Raw genomic sequence first — 19,608 nt, 5'->3', positions numbered from 1 at the left:
GGTCATGGCATAAATGTGTAGATTTTGCCGAATCATGAATATTTTATATGCCATACATGTGCTACCGAGAAATTAAAAATAAGACCATCTACCTTGAAGGTACAAGATGAAATCTCTGCATTCCTAGAACGAATCCAGAGGGACATTTGTGGTCCTATTCAGCCACTTTCTGGCCTATTTCAGTACTTTATGGTATTAATAGACTCATCCTCGAGGTGGTCGCATGCATGTCTATTATCTACCCACAACCACGCCTTTGCAAAGTTGATCTCGCAGATCGTACAAATCAGGAATATTTTTTCAGATCATCGAGTGAAGTCCATTAGAATGGACAACACTGGAGAGTTTACTTCTAAAGCGTTCGATGATTAATGCATTGGTACGGGAATTAAAGTTGAACATTCTGTACTGCATGTTCACACTCAGAATGGACTAGCTGAAGCACTGATAAAGAACATAAAGTTCATTGCTAGACCATCGTTGCAGCACTATAATTTGTCTGCTATATGTTGGGGACATACAGTCTTACATGCGGCAACCCTCATTAATTATAGACCATCCTCCCACAACATTCATTCACCTATGCAACTAGTGCAAGGGGTAATTCCGAAATTTTCCCATTTATGCAAATTTAGATGTATGATTTATGTGTCAATAGCGTCACCACAATGAACCACTATGGGACCTTTGTGGAAAGTTAGAATATATGTCGGTTATGAAACTGCGTCTATAATATGATATTTAGAACCAACAACTGAAAATCTGCATAAGGCCCACTTCGCTGACTGCATTTTTTATAAAAATAATTTTCCATCATTAGAGGGAGGAAATATACCCTTGGATGAAAAATGTCGAAAAATTATATGGCAGGGTAAAGGAATTGCAACACATGGTCCTCGCACTAGTGAAACAAATGATGAAGTAAAGAAAATCATCAATTTGCATAAATTAGCAAATAATTTGCCTAATTATGTTTGTGATTTGAAGAGCGTGACTAAGTCGCATGTGCCTACACGCAATGCACCAAAGAGGGTGGAAGAACCAAAGGAAGGTACCCCTCATCTTGTCCTAGGAGCTCCAAAAAACAATAAAAGGACAAAAAATTGGTTTTTCAAGTCCCAAATAGCCGGAAACGTCTAATGAAAGTGAAAAATGAGAGCTTACCATAGCAGATCACAAGAGTGTCCCAAAGGAAAAAGAAGGAGAGTCAGTTGAGACTTGGCAATGGTATGACACCTCACGAAGTGGGCATACCAGATTTAAATCTTCCCACGTAGGAAGAAACCAGGAAAAATGTGCGCGCTGAAATTGACGCTGGTAAACTAAAGCACCTTACTCCAACAGTAAGAAATTATGAAGAGCAAGATGAAGAAGCACTTGAAAGTGCAGCTAATGATAAAATAACAATAAACTATGTGAATTCATGGGAATCATAGAATAGAACAACCACAATAGTTGACACATACTTCGCAAACAAAATTGCCACAGTTATAGATCATGACCCTGCGCCTGCATCGCTCACAGAATGTAGAATGAGGTCATATTGGGAAGACTAACAGAATGCAATAACAGCTGAACTGTTGTCCCTGAACAAAAGAGAGGTTTTCGGGCCAGTATGCTGCACACCTCCTCACATCAAGGCAGTAGGATACAAGTGGGTTTTTGTTCATGAAAGGAATGAAATTGTGAGGTACAAAGCACGACTAGTGGCACAAGGTTTCACTCAATGACTAGGTATTGATTATGAAGAAACCTATTCCCTAGTCATATGTGGCATTACCTTTAATATTTAATCTCAATGGCAGTCAACCTGAAGTTGAAAATAAAATTGATGGATGTTGTGACCATATATCTTTATGAGAGCCTAGATTTGGATATTTATATGAAGGTACCTGAATAAATACTATTGCCAATTCAGGATAGAGGAAATAGACACCTTTATAGCATACAGTTAAAGAAGTCACTATATTGGTTGGAACAGTAAGGTGGAATGTGGTACAATCATTTGAGTGAATTTCTTAGAAAACGAGGCTATACAAATAGCAAAGATTATCCCTGTATTTATAAGAAGGTCCCATAATGAATTTTGCATAATATCTGTATATGTAGATGATCTGAATATCATCAGTACAAAAGAAGAAATTGAAGAAGCAAGTTCATACTTGAAGTCTGAATTCGAAATGAAAGATTTGGGTAAAATCAAGTTTTGCATGGACCTGCAGCTAAGTATGTGGCAGATGGAATCTATATACATCAATCAAACTACACTTAAAAGGTGTTAGAGCAGTTTGGTTTGAAAAATCATTTCCCTCTAAAACTCTCATGGTCGAAAGATCATTGCAAGCAGATCAAGATCCCTATAGACCTAGAGAAGAGGGGAAGAAAGTATTGGGATCAGAATTCCTATACTTAAGTGCAATAGGTGCGCTGATGTATTTGGCTAATTGCACTAGCCCAGATATAGCGTTTGCAGTAAACCTACTTGCATGATACAGTGCAGAGCCCACTAAAAGGCATTGGAAGGGCTTGAAGGATATTCTACGCTACTTGCAAGGTGGCAAAGATCTGGGATTGTTCTACAAAAAGAATCAGGACCTAAGTCTGGTTGGATACGCAGATGATGGGTACATGTCAGACCCGCATACAGCGAAATCACAGACTGGCTATATTTTTCTATGTGGTGGAACTACAATTTCCTAGAAATCGTTAAAGCGATGTCTTGTATCTACTTCAACAAACCACTCGAAAATAATAGCTTTATATGAAGCCGCACGGGAATACGCATGGTTTAGAAGAGTGATCAATCATATCCAACAGTCATGTGGTTTGAACACTACAAACACCCCTACCATTATCTATGAAGACAGGTGTCGCACATGTGCAATCGGGATATGTGAAAAACAACTTAACGAAACATATCAGCCCCAAATTCTTTTATGCTCATGAATTTCATAAGATGAACGAAATAAAGATGATGCATACCAAGTCATGTGAAAATCTTGTAGATTTATTCACTAAGTCTCTCCCCGTATCTAGTTTTGACAGATATGTTTGTGGCGTTAGAATGATGAGGCTTATAGAGTTGCACATTTCAGGGGGAGAATTTTCACATAATACCGATATGAAGAATTAAATCTTAGTCAAGAAGATTAAGTGTCCAAAGTTAATCATGAAGATTATATGAAACATTTTTGGGTGAATTATACTCTTTTTCCCTTAAATGAGTTTTTCTGAAGTTTCTCATGTTAAGGTTTTTAATGAGGCAAATTTGTGTGACCATGTTGCGAGCTATATACTCTTTCTCCTAATTCTTCCAACTAGGTTTTTGGGGAGTTTTGATGAGACACATGCATTTCGCTAGAAGTGTCCAAGGGGGAGTGTTAGGAAACATAGAGTTTCACAACCGAATGTGGGTCTGTCTCGATCTCTTAAAAGATTTGATTCTATATCTTAGGATTTTTTTGACACTATATATACAGAGCAACATCCCTCATTGTAAATAGAGATGAATAAAGAATAGACAGTATTTCCCCTACATTGTATCTCTATTTTGCAACGTTCTCTCATGGAATCACTGGACTACGCTTGATAGCAGCAGTTTCTTAACAAGCATACGGTACAACTAAAATTTATTGCCCTCTTACATCAGCGGTTGGTATATTTATAGCCATACTCTAACTACCCGACCTGTATTATAGGAGTGTTCTTTCCTATCATCAGTATATTACCATCATTATACCTATACATACCATACAAATATGAGATTTTACATTTATACCTCCTACAACAACCTTCGATCCGTGGGACCTTTGGCACTTTGGGCCTTTGTCCTTGTGTCGTAGCTACCCTCGAACCTTTGGTTGCCGAGCCTCTGGCTCATCCTCGCCCTTTGTTACCGCAGGCTCTAATACAGGCTTTATTTCTTCTAGCTCCTTACTTCTCATTGACCGAGTCTTTGAGTCCAGTTGGCTTCTCCAATGATCTCTGATCTCTTAGAGATTCGACCTTCAAGCTTCTTGTCCCTTGACCATTCTTCAAGTCTATATTTGTGATCAAAGCAACTTAAGGAAATGATAGCGTCGTGAATCACTGTCTATCTATAGAGTTGACCGAGGCCGCCAAAGTTAAAGGGTCCATGTGGTACTATTCCCCAGCAGCAACATTCGTGTATAGTGGTTGAGAATTATCAAATAGCAACACCGTACCCTTAACCTTGTAGCTATGTGGCGACTCGTGCATGGAAGAAACTGAACAAAACCCATAAATCTTCACGAGATGTTCACATCCTCTTTCAAACCTATGGAACTAAAGAAAGGATATGGATACTCTTCTGAAAATGACCTTTGATCGTATTCGTATTGTTAGAATTATTGGGATTAGCCGATGTAATAATTCCTAATAACTCTCAAAGATCTATATAGTAGGGAGGTGCCTCATGTTAAGGCACACCCTCTATTAGTACCATATTGGTAATGGAGGTAGAGATGGGGGGTTTTCTCCCTATATATATGCAAGGACCCCCACCTCATTAGGTACACGTACAATATAGACTGCTAATTGAGAGTAGCCCTAAAATTGGAAACACTCTCATTACATAAGTCTATATAAGAATTAAGGTTTTGCCTATTTCTCTGTCAATTGTGCTGCCGTTATAGTCTATTCTATCCCGAAGTCAGCGTGCATCGGCGAACGGGAGAGCAGGTCTCTGAAACCCTCGCTCTTGAGATCTTGCATCGGGAGAGGACGAATAAGGTTTTTGGGAAGCGCTTTGCGCGACTTCTCAAGTTCTTTACCACGACTCATCTTACTAGTCGCTTAGGTGCTAATCGTTGTCATCGTCAACAAACTTGGCGCGTCATCAGCATGATCGTTCGTGCCGTCAATACAGTGCAACTAGCATCTTCTGCAACCTCCACAACGTAGGACCAGTACATAAAAATCATATTACTTGTACTTTATTTCCTGCGTTTCCTAATTTTGAGTATATTAGATGTAGTCATATGTTATGCTTTCGTACACATGACTAGATTGTGCTCTCATGATATGATCATATCAGTTTATCAGTTTCTGCTCATGAATTATTTATGGATTAAATTAAACCTAAATGTGTCTTATTTTCCAACAATCAAAAAACTTACTGTAGGCACTTAGGTTTATCAATTATCGATACACTGAGGCCAGACAAGTTTTATGGTGTGCACTTTAAGAGATGGCAAGTCAATGTGACTTTTGTGGTTGACGACTATGAATGTCTACTAGGTGGCTAATGGCAAGCCGGAAGGAATCCTTACTGCTGAGCAGGAAAAGACGTTCACAGATGCCAATACATTCTTTGTAGGATGCATTCTTAGCATTCTTGGTGACTGTCTTTGTGATGTGTACATGCACATATGAAGTACGAAGGAGCTGTGGGATACACTGAATACTAAATTTGGTGCATCAGATACAGGAAGTGAATTGTATATCATGGAGCAGTATCATGACTATAAGATGGTTAAAAATCGCTCTGTAGTCGAGTAGGCTCATGAGGTTCAGTGCATCGTGAAGGAATTCGAACTCCTCAAGATCAATATAACTGACAAGTTTGTGGCTGGAGGCATCGTTACCAAGTTACCTCCTTCGTGGAGAAACTTTGCCACTGTTCTAAAGCACAAGAGACAAGAGATTACTGTTAAGAGTTTGATCGCGTCTCTTGATATTGAGGAGAAAGCTCGGGCTAAGGATGTGAGTCTAAAAGAAGGCGAGGGATAGACTAGCGCCAATATAGTGCAAAAGCCTTTCCACAACAAGAACAAAGGAAAAGATAATAAGCCAAACAAAACTACCACCTTCAAAAAGAAAAAGATAAATACAACAAAACTGTCTTGCTTTGTGTGCAGTGAGATTGGGCATTTCCCTAAAGATTGTCCAGACCGCAAGAGAAGAAAGGCTCCACAAAAGCAGAACTTAAAGACTACTAATGTGGTGACTGTTGGCGAAGCTAGAAATGGAGCTACAAGGTATGAAAATTTACCTTCATGTTTTCAGTATTTTAGTCTACTAATTGGTGGATTAATACAGGGGCCAATGTTCATGTGTATGTTGATATCTCAATATTCTCTTTTTATCAGGTCGTCTATGATTCTTCCATCCTAATGGGAAATGTGTCATATACTTTTGTTCGTGGTGTTGGCACGGTAGATCTGAAGTTTACTTCGGGAAAGATCGTGCAGCTGAGGAACATGCAGCATATCCCTACAATGAACAAGAATCTAGTTAGCGGCTCCCTTCTTTGTAGAGACAGGTTTAAAGTGGTGTTAGAGTTCAATAAAATAGTAGTTTCAAAGCATAGAGAATTTATTGGTAAAGACTATGAGTGCGGAGGCCTGTTCCATTTTTCCCTTTCTAATTTCAGCAATAAGTCTGTGAACCATATTTGTGGTAATTTTAATAATGATGCTAGTATTTGGCATTCACGATTATGTCATTTGAATTTTAGATCTATGACTCGACTTTCCAGTATAAGTTTAATTCCAAATTTTTCCACGGTCAAAGGTTATAAGTGCTATAGTTGTGTACAATCAAAACAACCTCGTAAGGCCCACAAGGTAACCAAGGAGAGAAATTTGGTATCTCTAGAACTCATACATTCAGATCTGTGTGAAATAAATGGTGTGTTGACGAAGGGTGGAAAAAAATATTTCATGACTTTGATTAATGATATGACTAGATATTGCTATGTTTATTTGTTAAAAACAAAAGATGAGGCTCTAGATCATTTTAAAATCTATAAGGTAGAAGTTGAGAATCAACTAGAGAGAAAGATCAAAAGAATTAGATCGGATCATGGTGGAGAGTATTTCTCTAGTGATTTTGACTTATTCTGTGAGAAATATAAGATTATTCATGAGAGGATACCTCCCTATTCACCCCAATCAAACAGGGTTGCCGAAAGGAAGAATTGCACATTGACTGACTTGGTTAATGCTATGTTAGACACTGCGGGATTATCTAAGGCATGGTGGAAGAGGTCCTGTTAACTTCATATCATGTCCTGAATAGAGTTCCTCTCAAAGATAAGGAAAAAACCTCATATGAAGAATAGGAAGGGAGAAAGTCATCACTTTCTTATTTGCGCACTTAGGAATGCTTAGCGAAAGTCAATGTACCAATAACTAAAAAGTGCAAGCTCGAACTAAACAGTGGATCATGTCTTTCTGGGATATGCTCATCGGAGCATTGCTTATAGGTTTTTAGTGGTTAAATCTGAGGTACCTTTCATGCATGTCGATACAATGATGAAGTCTCGTGATGCAACATTTTTTGAGCACATACTTTCTATTAAAGATTTACCTAGCATGTCTAGACTATCTTTTGAGATAATTTTTGAACCTACTCCACCTCTTGAGTTTATTGAACAAACACATGATCAAGTTCCTGAGGAAGATGACAACGATGCTCCTAGGAGGAGTAAGAGACAAAGGACTGTAAAGTCTTTTGGTGATGATTTCATTGTGTACCTTGTGAATGACACTCTCAAGTCTATTTCAGAAGCGTTTGCATCTCCAGATGTAGACTACTAGAAGGAGGCTGTTCGGAGTGAAATGGATTCCATCCTCGCAAATGGGATTATCTCAAGGCACGTAAAGAGACGATTGAAGTATGTCAGGAAATTGAAAAACTCTGGAGTGATAACCTTGGACTATATCCAAACAGCTAAGAATATGACAGATCCCTTTATCAAGGGACTATTACGTAGTGTGATAGATAATGCATTGAAGGAGATGGATATGAGACCCATATGAGTTATACCATAGTGGTAACCCAACCTATGTGATCGGAGATTATATGAATTAGGACCTAGGAAGATCAAAATATTGGTCTAACTGGAGGAGAGTATCTTTGTTGTTTGACTCACTCTAGTTAAGATGCAATACTCTCAGAGATCTGTAAGGCAGGTTGGCTATTGCCTTAATGTGTTTTGTTGGCTTTAAGTAGCGAAGATGCTGACCTACAGAGCATTTTTGAAAGAAAACACCTATATTAGTCTGACCGTTGGTCGCAGTCTATTAGATTTGGGTGATCTCTAGTAAACTCATGAAGAGATCATGGAGTAGGACATATGCTCCACCCGCAGGGTAGCCTACTAGTAGCCAAGTATCAGTTATGACTTTAAGTAAAACTTGTTTACACAAAACTTGTAATTCAAGGCATAGTCCATTGTTCAAGCTGTGAATGAGTATAGCTTGATGTTCTAGGTGAATATTCAACATAACAGTCTCCACTGAAACACTGGTATATTAAACAACAGTGGAAAACTGGCAACTCTCTATGGGACTTTGAGATCTGGTAGAGGATTGTTAAAATTATTGGGGTTAGCCTATGTAATAATTTCTAATAAATCTCAAAGGCCCATATTGTAGAGAGGTGGCTCATATTGAGGCTCATCCTCTATCAGTACCATATTGCTAATAGAGGTAGAGATGGGGGGTTTTCTCCCCATATATATGTAAGGACCCTCACCTCATTTGGTACACGTACAACATAGACTGCTAATTAAGAGTAACCTAAAATTGAAAATGCTCTCATTATGTGAGTCTATATAAGAATTCGAGTTTTGCCACTATCTCTCTCGGTTGTGCTGCCGCTGTAGTCTATTACATCCCGGCGTCGGTGTACATCGGCGAACGAGAGAGAAGGTCTTCGAAACCCTAATTCTTGAGATCTTGCACCGAGAGAGGACGAATAAGGTTTTTGGAAGCACTCCGCGTGACTGCTCAAGTTCTTCACACGGCTCGTCTTCCTAGTCGCTTAGGCGCTGCCCGCTGTCATCGTCAACAAACTCAGCGCGTCATCAGCAGGATTGATCGTACCGTCAACACAATGCAACCAGCATCTTCAGCAAACTTCACAACATAGGACCAGTACATAAAAATCATGTTACTCATACTTTATTTACTGCGATTCCTAATTTTAAGTATAGTAGATCTAGTCATATGTTGTGTTTTCATACCCATGTCTAGATTATGCTCTGATGATATGATTATTTTAGTTTATTAATTTCTACTCATGAATTATTTATAAATTAAATTAAACCTAAATATACCTTATTCTCCAACGCGGATGTCCACTGATTATAACTCCTTTAGAAAGCTAAACTAAAATAGGGGAAGACATCAATATTTCGTCTTGTCCAGTATATATTAACAGCCCCAAGTTGCTCTTCCACACCTTCTTTCCTTTCTCCTTTTCAGCACCAGTTCAGTGGCCATTTCTTAGAAACGATGGAGCTTGACCCCAACAACTTTTGGTAGCCTAGAATCATTTCAACTTGCAAATCATTATTCAGTTGGCCCGTAGTCGTGCTCAGTCTATCAAAACAATGCCAAACATTATATCATAATATCATGATAGGAATTTTTTTTTTTACAAGAAATACAGCCATAAGAGTGCCAGTAGCTACTACTAGTACAAGTAGCGTTAGCTCTTTGTGAATTGTGATCCCAGACAAGTCACAGCTCACAACCACTGAAGTAGCAAGTAGCCAAGAACAACTGTAATCCAAACAAAGTCGCTAGTACAGCTGTGCAACCACATACCGATCCAAATCCAGGCTCGTTTTCGGTACCAACCTATTTGCACACAACGCAGCACGGCACAGCCATTTCCAGACACGGCCGGGGCCATCGCTTTGCTCTCTCGCTTATACGGTGTGTTTGATTGCGAAGTGAAATTAAATGGATAGTATTATTTTTTTTATAAGATGATCTAATTTTCTGTTTAATTGAGATTGGTAGGATGAGCTAGTTTTTGTTTAGTTGATAGGATTAGAGTTGATAGTATTAGTCAATTTTCTATTTAGTTGGTAGGATTATAGTGGATAGGATGATCTGTTTATATTTATATGCATTCCATAAGTATTTATATGAATTTGTGCATGTTTAAATCTATTTAAATTAAATTAAAAAGAGAATATCATATGAAATGATAAAAATACATATAAATAGAGTATTGCAAAGTAATTTACTTTTTCGCCAAATAAACTAGGGTTAAAAATATTTTTTTAATTAATATATCACATGAGAAGAATATTAGTGAATTTTTTCAGATTTTTAGAATTTATTTGAGACAATAAAAATTACTAGAAGGTACAAAAGTAGGTTTATTTGAAAAAATTTAATTAAATATTGGCTCATGCTTTATGGATCAGGCCAATTAAAACGGGTTGCTAGTAAACTCTAAATTGCTTATAAAAACACTTAGAATTTTTTAATCACTTTTATACTTTCAAATAAAATCAAAAGATAAATAAAAAATCATGAAACCACATAGCACACTTACGATCGAGCGAGCATTGGAAAGGGCGAATCTGATGGCTGGGTTCGGCAGATTTCGACTGGATCAACTCATCCAGGATACGAGATGAATATTCTCTCATCCTGGTCGTTCTATCTAGCATATCCAGTGAGCCAAACATAAAAAAACTGGACTGCCTGCTCTTGCTCTTGCAGTCTTGCTCTTGGATGGCTTCATCTATCGAACCAAACAGACGCTTAGTCCCTTTGCGCGCCGGGCTACGCAACCTCGTGTGTGCTCGCTTGGTCCGCATTGCCCTTTCCTTCCATCAGCTCAGTGCGTGTCCGATGCACGCCTCACTGGCCTTGTATGTATGTGCTGCGGAGAGGCGCCGACGGTCCCTTTCGTTGTGCCTTCGGGCGAAAGTGCGGACACGTCCTCCCACCGAGGCATGAGTGAAGCTAGAGATTGAAAGATCCAAACGCACAGTTCAACATATTGAAGGCAGGATGATGCATATGTTAGGTTTAAATGGTGTACAAGACGTGAAATTAAATTATTAATAATTAAAATTTTATTTTTTTCTGATGTCAGTGCAACGAGTGGGCTAAGGTAGCTGCGCCCCTGCGTCTAGGCACGAGCGCTAATGCAACGGCCTAACTCGGAACACAGTTTGACCACAAACCATGCTGAACCCACTAACTGTGAAGGTATATGATTGGCGTAATTGGATACCAAACCAGTCATCTTCTTCATGTATGTATGTATGTATGTATGTATTGTACAAGGAATGCATCACAACCGATTTTAAGATTATGGTAATCTCCTATACAAAGCATATTCTGATTCTATGCAAACAGACTAGAATTGTATCTCTAGTTTCTATCTTTGCATTCCCCTTCAATCTCAACCGGTAGAACCAAGGTTGAGATTGTGATGCAACCGGTTCAACATGAGCTTTGTAGCTGGCTTTGTGAAAACATCTGCTACCTAGTCACCGATAGATATAAAACGAACTTCAAGAGCTCCAAGTGCAACCTTTTCTCTGACGAAATGGAAATCAACTTCTATATGTTTCGTTCTAGCATGAAACACCGGATTTACCATCAAGTAGGTTGCTCCAAGATTATCACGCCATAAGATCGGTGGCCGTGGTAGTATTACGCCTAGTTCTTTTAACAAAGATTGAATCCATGTTACCTCCACTGTTCCATTTGCAAGCGCCTTGTATTTTGCTTCCGTGCTAGAACATGAAACAGTAGGTTGTTTCCTCGAGCTCCACGATATCAAGTTCGAACCAAGGAACACTGCAAAACCACCAGTTGAGCGTCCACCATCAACACACCCGGCCCAGTCGGCATCAGTGAACACACTGAGAAGTCTTGAGTTGGAACGCCGTATCCCTAGTCCAGTCTTGATTGTTCCTTCGATATACCCCAAAATCCTATTCACCGCTTCCCAGTGTACATCAATGGATTTAGCCAAAAACTGACACACCTCATTTACCGCAAAGGATATATCATCATGTGAGAGTCAAGTATTGCAGACCACCAACCATACTATGATACTTAGAAGTATCTTCATATGTAAGAGCATTTCCACCAGCAGCAGACAACTTATCAGTAGCCGACATAGGTGTTGAGATGGCCTTACAATTCTCCATATGAGCACGATGAAGAAGATCACTTGCATACTTATGTTGACTCAAAACTATGCCCACAGAATTGGAGGTCACCTCAATACTAAGAAAATAGGTGAGTGGTCCAAGATCCATGACCGGAAATGAAGTAGACAAATGTTGCAGGAGCTGATCAACAACTTTAGGACAGGACCTTGCGATGACAATATCATCCACATAAACCAACATATAAGTCGAGATGTTGCCTTGATGAAAAATGAACAGGGATGTATCAGCAACTGAAGGACGAAAATCGAGCTACTGAAGTTTATCACCGAGCCAAGAATACCAAGCACGTGGTGATTGCTTGAGACCATAGATCGACATTGAAGTTTGCAGATACAAGATGGATGACTAGCATCCTGAAAATTGGGCGATTGTTGCATGTAAACATCTTAATCAGAAAACCATGTTAGAAAGCATTACTAATATCCAGCTGACGGAGGTGCCACCCTTGGGAAATAACTAAAGATATCACAAGGAGAACGGTAGCCGGTTTGACAACCTAACTAAAGGTATCCAGATAATCAATACCATACCGCTATGTAAAACCCTGAGCTGCCAAGCATGCCTTATACTTATCAACGGAACCATCTGGTTTTTGCTTAATCTTAAAAACCTACTTACTACCAACAACATTGATACCTAGAGGCCTAGGAACAAGGACCCAAGTCTTGGTAAGCTAAAGAGACCGAAATTCATATTCCATTACCTGACGCCATGCCAGATCAAAAAGGGCCTTGTGATGAGTAGCCGGTTCTACCAGAAAAGCCTATCGATACGGATTGTAGTGGACCATACCGTTAGTGAGCACCTTTGGTACAACGATGTTGTCTTTGCGACGAGTTTGCATCGGATGAGAGGACCCAGAAACCTGGCCAGTCAGAAGAGAAGTCGATGTCGACGGCTAGACAGGAGGATCGATACACCCATCGATGCACTCAGAATAGGTGCAGCTGGGGTCACGCTCGGAGCAGACTCGCTGCTGCTGTTGACCACGCCTATGGCTGATGCATCTGGTGATTGAGGCCCGATCAATCCATCGGGTACGGGCTGGTCATGAGGTAGAGCACTAGCAGATGCATCAGTCGTGGTAGGAAGGGTACCAACCGGACCCAAGGGCACAACGCTGGGACCGGAAGCATGCACATCGAGCACACCAGCCAATGTTGAACAATATGCACCAGAGGAGTTAGTAGGCAACAATGATAGGTTATAATTTCTCATTAAGCCATCTTGGACAACCGACTCGGTAGTAGGAAACGACACAGGAGAGGCCAAGATGGATAGGTCAGGTTTGGAGTCTGTGGTTGATGCAAACAGGAAGCGATTTTCATCAAAAATCACATTGTGAGAAATATAGACACGGCCAGTGGATCGATCAAGACACTTGTAGCCTTTATGCATGGGACTATAGCCGAGAAAGACACACAATTTTTATTGGAAGTCAAGCTTTTGAGTACTATAGTTTCGAAGACTAGGCCAACACGTGCATCCAAAAACACGAAGGAAAGAATAATCTGGAGAGATTTTAAACAAGCGCGTGAGAGGAGAAACATTACCAATAACGAAGATAGGCATGTGATTTATAAGATAACATGCGGTGAGAAAATCTTCATCCCAAAAGCGAACTAGAAGAGAAGAGTGTGCTAAAAGTGCAAGGCTGGTTTTGACAATACAACGATGCTTCCATCAGCAATCCCATTTTGTTGAGATGTATGAGGGCAAGAAACATGATGGGAAATGCCAAGCTGCTGAAAATAGCGATGAAGCCTATGATACTCTCCACCCCAATTAGACCGAACACACCGAATTTTAGTGTTCAGTAAGCGCTCAACATGGTTCTGAAAGGCATAAAAAATTTATTCAACTTCAGACTTGTGCTTAAGAAAATAAATCCAAGTGAACCGGCTATAATCATCCACAAAACAGAGATAATACTTAAAACCACCAATCGAAGGTAAAGCTAGGCCCCAAACATCAGTATGAATTAACTCAAGAGGTGAAGAAGAAATATGAGTAGATTGTTTATAAGGCAATTGGTGACTCTTGGCACACAAACATGCATCAAAAGTCTCTGCATGGAATTGGTTCATATATATATATATATATATATATATTGGTTTGAGGTTTTTATTGTTCATTGTGTGTGGAGAATTGAAATTGAATGTCTCTCAATTTCAATTCTACTCTTAGTTCCCTTCAGCTCAAATCAAATTGGATACAAACCCCTTGAATTCAAATCATCTTCCAAAAATCAAGATCCAAGACCAAATCACAATTCAAATATACTTATTTGAATTGACCTGAATCCTAAGTCAAAGCCAAATTCAAATACCACATTTGAATTTAAAATCAAACTTCTTTTCTTTTTTCCATTTTCTCTCACAGGCTCAATCTTCCCTCCCTTCTCTCTTGCTCAGCCCAATTAGCCTGCCCCCTTTCTCCCTTCCTCCAGTGTGCTCAGCCCACTTGCTTGTGCTGCTGGCCCAGATCACCCACGCGCCAGCTTGCCTGCCAGCCAACGTGCCCACTCGAGTGTGACCATCCGCGTGTAGGACATTTGCTACACAGCTGCCCGCGCTCTCTCCTCCCTCCTCCACCTCACCGCCGCGACACGCTGGTCGCCGTTTTTCCCCTCTGGGAAAATATCCCCACGCATCCTCCGCTCCCTCGCCCCCTCTCTTTTCTCTCTGCCCATGCTTGCGTTGCACATGCCTCTGCATCACATGACTTCCATGTCCACGCACACTCGTGTACCGCACAAAGCGTCCATGCCGTGGGAAAGAGGTGGGCGTCGCCCCACCACCTCACAGCCACACTGCCACCAACGATCGCATGATGTCATGCATCGCACCATCTTATTGCTTCGCCTCCCTCTATAAATAAAGCTGCATGGCCCCTCTCTCTCTCTGTCTGTTTCCCCAAATCGACCCCACCCCAATGCCGCTCTTCGTCGACCAAAAGCCCGGCAGGAGGCCATCCGAGCCTTTGACCAAGCCACACCATCGCCGCCTCTTCGACGAATCACCGGTTGTCGCCCTGCCTGTCGTTGTTCTTGCTCTCAATGAGCCTCCTAGTCCCTTCACACGTCCTCCTAGGTAGCGTGTCACCGCCCCCGAGCTCCTTCTTAGCGCATAGCCATGTGCTGCCATGCTGATGTTTCTGCCGTTGTGCAAATACTTGCCGCCATTGTGTTTGTGCTCTGTGATGTGGTCCGACTATCGTGCCAAGAATCCTAGGGGCGTTAGGCCCTTTTACCTTGTAGGTTGGCACCTCCCAGTCCAGGGGATGTTCTGCTAGATTTGTTAGCGCCGCTGCCATCCACTCTGGTCGCCGCTTGGTGTCGTTCTCGCTGTCAGCCTCCGTCAAGGAATCCATAGCCAAGTTCCTCATTGCACGTAGATAGAAGCGTTAGCTTCTCATCGTGGAACTCCGATGGAAACTCAACTTCAACGAGCTCACCCGTGCACCTTCGCCACGGTCGCTCACCACCAGCCGTTCCCCCCCCCCTCCGCCACCGCTCCCCACCAGCGTGCCCGCACGTGTGCTTGGAACGGCCGCAGGGCGTGGCTCGTCCTCGCTGCATGGCTCAGCCGCCTAAAGGCCGCGCCCCGGTGGGCCAACCCAGCTCCACAACCCGCAAATCAGCCAGCCCAAAACCCGAGTGGCCCAGCATTGTGCAGCACAAGCCTGGACCCGGCCCATCCAAGCCCACTTCAGCCCAACCAGTATTGTTCATGTGGATCCAGGCTACTGTTTAGTGGGTCCCACCCGTGGGTCCCACCCGTGGGCCCCACCTATGAATAGTGTAATTTTATAATTTCCAAATTTAATTTAAGATTAAATCTTTTGGGAGTTATAACTTCTTCGTTCTGGCTCCAATTTTGGTGATTCTTTAATCAAAATTCATCTAAATTCGAGATCTACCTATCCATCATAATGTTATATCCATTAGGGCTCATTTGGTTTTACATTTGGTGTTATTTAATTCTTCTCTAGTGTCACCGTTATTTATCGTAGTCGCAATTGTAGAACCACCAGAATTATGTGAGTGCTGCGCCGGGAGCATCAGGAGCGAGGAGAATCTTGACTACAACCAAGACTTTGAAGAGGACCTCGGAGAAGGCAAGCTTATCTTCTTCATCATATTGAACCTATATTTTCGACTAATCTACATGATCAACTAAAACTGGACTTATATCGCATGTGCTATGTATTACGCTTTTACAAACTGTTTGTAGTAGTTGATCCTATTAAACACTTGTCATGCCATAAATGTTATCATCCAAAATACATATCACCCTAGGATTACCTGTTATTATATATATTAATGACAAATGACGTCTTAATATCTAGCATGCTTAGGATTGAATACATCTTCTCGGAAACGTCGCTTTTAAAATACCTCTCCTCAGAGATAAGATTTATCTGTTATCAATGATAACTCATATACCATGAATCCTTGATGGTTGTGAATTCTGTGATGGTTGTGAAATCCTTGATGTCATGTGGGATATGGTGGGCGATGTGTAAAAATAGTTGAAAACTGTTTGATGGGGGCAGGTGGAGTAGTACTCTAGATAAGGATGCTCCTGGGTGCTTGAGTTACCTTTGTGGTATTCATTGTCAGAAGATATCTGCCCTGGCCGTTTAAGGACCGAGTCATTGCATCGTCATGCTTAGCCACCCCATGCAACTATGCATCCTGAATGGACAAGACTTGACTTCTCCTTCACCGGACTGAGTTGGACATCATACTAGGAGGTTAAGAGTAGCGAGCAATCAAGTGCCCATCTGTCCCTCTGTTTGAAGGTTGCTAATACCGACCTAGGCTTAAAAAGAGGAATGACCTTCAGTACATAGACTCTGGCGCTTGAGGGTATATCTCGTAGAAAAGTCTAGCAGGAAAGGTGATTGAAGTATCTCAGTATGATTCGCTCCTCTGCTTGCAATGGTTAGAGGCTGAGCATATCGTATGAGTATAGTGTACAACCTCTACAGAGTGTAAATCTTTTCGAATAGCCATGTCCACGGTCATGGACATGCGACATCAGTAACCATTTTGACTAGACTCCGGGTGCGTGTGTCTTGAGGAGTGAGTGTGTGGACTAGATGTCCGTGTGATGAGGTTGCATGCTCAATCCGCCAAGATCTATGTGGTACTAGAGGTACACCAGATGTGATGATAGGGACTACAGAGTGAGGTGTAGCCCCTCCCAGGACCGAAAAACCCCAGATATAGCTGTTACCTAGTTTTGAACTATTTAAACTATTTTAAAGTCAATCATAAATGATACAATTGAATACCTGCATAAATTGATTTGCGCTTAAAAATAGACCGTAAAGCATCATCCTTAAATTACCTCTTTATGCATGTATCAACACCTTGAAGTAGTATAGGGTTTGTTGAGTACCTTCCGTACTCACTCTTGCTATCATTCTGATGAGGAAGCTGATGCCAACTTCGTCGAAGGTGAAGGCGGGAATGAAGAGTAGTCTTAGAAGTCACGTTCGCACCCTAGCTGCTTGTGGTTTTGGGTCTTTGCTTTTCGTTGTGTTTTTGTTGGCCGTTTGGCTAGGTTTGTAATATACCGTATGGTTTATAAATCTTATGTGCTCTAAACCTTAATACTTATGTACGAAGTTTAACTATGATACTACACCTGTTATACTGTGTATATCGACTACTTGATCCAGGGACTGATACAGGAGGCACAAGAGATCCCAAGTTTGGAGTCTTACACCTGTACCATTGGTAAGATGATCGGTGGTGATGGTGTCAACAGTGTACCCTCTAGTAGATGCCGAATTACCCATGCGCTGCTCATCGAGCTTATAGGCATGATTGAAGTGATGACAGTGTCGCAGCGCTTCATGGCCAAATTTGCCACAGACCTGACACTTAAGCCAGCACCGGCCTCCTCCCCCATAGCCACAGCCATGCCTAGCTCTTTGCACGTCGCGACCACCTCCACCACCATGGCCACCGTTGCCATCGTGGTGACGAGAGTTGCTGTTGTTGGAGGTATCACATCCTTGATGTGTTATTGGGTGATACGTATAACCGGGTACGACTTACAATGTTTAGGAATTATCCTCCTTCGATCCTTATCTCTGATTATCTCATCTTCGATTGATCTCTCCGCTCGATGCATTTCCAACACTCTCTTTTTCTACGTACACTTTTTATTCCTTAGTAGGTAGGAACTTGTCACAGCCTCATCTGGTGAGGGATCAGTTGTATTGGCTATCGCTAGTGATAAGCTCTATGAGGTTGTGGAGAAGATGAAGTTGACGACTGCCCCTTCTACCTTGACTTTTTTGCCATTGCGGGTAATGTTGTTGGCGGAAGAGAGGATGGTGCCAGACTGCGTGTGTAGCTCCTGCCGTGCTTCAAAACTGAGGAGAAAGCATAGAACTCAATCAAACTCATCGGACCATTGTACACAATGAGAGAGGCCATGAGAGGATCAAACTCCAACCCGAGGCCGGCCATGATGTAGCCGATAACTTCTTTGACGGTGAGGGGATGGCTGACGGTTGCCATAGTGTCGGTGTACGACTTCATCTTCCGAAAATACTCGATGACCGACATGGAGTGCAGCGGACGTGGGCTTGTCGAGCATCTGCCCAAGAATCTCCTCCGTCATGGAGGAGAAGAGAGCGTCAAGCACACTTTGGTCTATTTGGAACCATTGCGCATACGCCAGATTCACTTCTTCAACAGCAGCATCGTCGGAGCCCTTCACCGTGCAAGATGGCTACATGACCGAACCATCAACGTAGCCGAATAGATTCTAGCCACACAACACCGGGACAACCTGAGCTCTCCACAAGAGGAAATTAGTACGGGAGAGGCACACAGTGATGAAATTGCTGAAGGAGGCGGTGGGGATGGTTTTAGTGGTGGTGTCACCATGAGGAAGATGGGCTCGAAAAAAAATGAAGAGGATCAAGCTCTATACCATGTGAAGGTATGTGACTGACATAATTGGATAACAAACCAGGCATCCTCTTTATATATATATATATATATATATATATATATATATATATATATATATATATATATATATATATATATATATATTGTATGTATATTCTGCAGGTATGCTCACTGTAGTTTATGTCTGCGCACACCCCACAAGTTGTAACTCACAGTGTTTCGGTTTGTAACTTACGGTGTTTCGGTTTGTAACTTACGGTGTTTCGGGTTGTAACTAGGAGATATGTGCAGTGCGAATAACAAGTTGTAACTCACAGTGTTAGCTTCTCGTGTTGCAATTATGCATTTATGGACGTGAAGTTGTAACTGGTCTACCTAACAAGTTGCAACTCATAGTGTTTCGAGTTGTAACTGGAGGATGTACGCAGTGCGAATAACAAGTTGTAACTTACAGTGTTAGCTTCTCGTGTTGCAACTATGTATTTCTAGACGTGAAGTTGTAACTGGTCTACCTAACAAGTTGTAACTCATAGTGTTTCGAGTTGTAACTAGACGATGTGCGCAGTGCGAATAACAAGTTGTAACTCACAGTGTTAGCTTCTCGTGTTGCAATTATGTATTTCTAAACGTGAAGTTGTAACTCACAGTGTTTCAAGTTGTAACTGGGAGATGTGCACAGTGCGAATAGCAATTGAGTATAGGCGCA

The sequence above is a fragment of the Phragmites australis genome, chromosome 1 (assembly GCF_958298935.1).
Source record: "Phragmites australis chromosome 1, lpPhrAust1.1, whole genome shotgun sequence".
Taxonomy (NCBI): domain Eukaryota; kingdom Viridiplantae; phylum Streptophyta; class Magnoliopsida; order Poales; family Poaceae; genus Phragmites; species Phragmites australis.
Note: the sequence above shows the minus strand (reverse complement) of the source record.